Raw genomic sequence first — 1,814 nt, forward strand, 5'->3', positions numbered from 1 at the left:
GAGCTAAAAGCACAGGGGATCTCCCAGATCATCAGTACAGTTCTTGAAGTGGACTAGGTTCTGTTACACATCACTAAGGAGATGTTTTCATAAATACAATTATTGTTTTAAATGATATTTTTTCATTGTTGTTGTGTTGAGTAAAATGATGTTTCTTCACAATAAGGCAGCCCTGGTTGTACAAGACATAGTTGTTATTCTCAAACCATCACCAAACTACATCAAGTCCTTAAAAACATGAGGCCATTCCCATACATTTTAAATACAGAAAAAGCTTCTTTTATCATCACAGTACATCTTTAGGCACTATTGGCTTGCATGCATGAGAAGTATGAATGGAACATTATTGATCTTTTTAGTTGTTGTATATTCCATGAGTTTCACTTTGTGCTTTAAATCCAATGGTGTGTTTATTTACCATGACAATACATGAATCTATCTCGTTGACAAAGCTCAGTTTTCCATTTTGGTTCTTTTAGAATTTACAACATCTCAAAAGTGTAAAAGGCAGCATGTGTGATGGTATGGGGATGTATTAGTGGCCAAGACATGCGTAACTTACACATCTGTGAAGGCACCATTAATGCTGAAAGGTACATACAGCTTTTGGAGCAACATATGTTGCCATCCAAGCAACGTTACCATGGACGCCCCTGCTTATTCAGCAAGACAATGCCAAGGTATGTGTTAAAATACAAAAATGTGTCTCCTCACTTCCCAAGCCTTTACTGAGTGTTGTTAAAAGGAAAGACCATGTAACAGTGGTAAAAGTGCCTTTTTTGCAATGTGTTGCTGCCATTAAATTCTAACTTCATGATTATTTGCAAAAAATATAAGTTGAAAAGGATTTGCAAATCATTGTATTCTGTTTTTATTTACCATTTACACAACATGACAACTTCACTGCTTTTGGGTTTTGTACTTAATCATTTAAAAAAAAGTTGACCACCAATTGTGATTGTAAACCCTCTTTTTTTTTTATCCATCCATCCATCTTCTACCGCTTGTCCCTTTCGGGGTCGCTGGAGCCTATCCCAGCTGCATCCGGGGAGAAGGCAGAGTACACCCCGGACAAGTGGCCACCTCATCAACACAGACAGACAACATTCACACACTAGGGACCATTTAGTGTTGCCCATCATTTAGGAAGAAAGTACAGTTGCTACAATGCACAACCAAGTTTGCAACTTTACTGCTATCACACTTTTAAAAAGCATAATCTATGTATTTTTGGCCTACATTACCATTTTTAAAGCATGAAAATGGCTAAATGAACTGTAAGTATTAATATTGCAGCATAATTGGACACGAGATGAGAGCAAAGACATCAGTATCAGGTCCACTGATTGGGTGACATCACTATATTGGGTGGAAAGAGAGGGCTCTCATAATGGTATCAAACATATTTAGAAGACTTATGTACCAGCTATGAAAATATTCCATTTATGTTGAATCATTCCTTCTCCTCGAAAATTAATTGAGCACAGTCAGGCCTGAAGCAGGTTCTACTGTAGTTCAGGACAACCTGAACGCCAACTGCTGGCATCTTATGGCCAAAAGGAGCAGTGCATTCTTTGCTGCAAGATTATTTTCTCTGGTATAGAAGAAATACCATCAGGCGTATCGGTTTTATCCAAAAACGTATCATTACAAACTTAACAACACTGATAAGTAATAATTACCCAAACATTATTACAGAGCTCGTTTTGTATTAGCTGTGAGTAGGGGACCTAATGTAGTGTTCTGTGAGTTCTTCAAAAGGCTCCGAAATAAACAGTACGCTTAAAGATATACTGATGGAAAAAAACATCAAA

This window comes from Entelurus aequoreus, linkage group LG21, assembly GCF_033978785.1.
Source record: "Entelurus aequoreus isolate RoL-2023_Sb linkage group LG21, RoL_Eaeq_v1.1, whole genome shotgun sequence".
In the NCBI taxonomy this organism is placed as follows: domain Eukaryota; kingdom Metazoa; phylum Chordata; class Actinopteri; order Syngnathiformes; family Syngnathidae; genus Entelurus; species Entelurus aequoreus.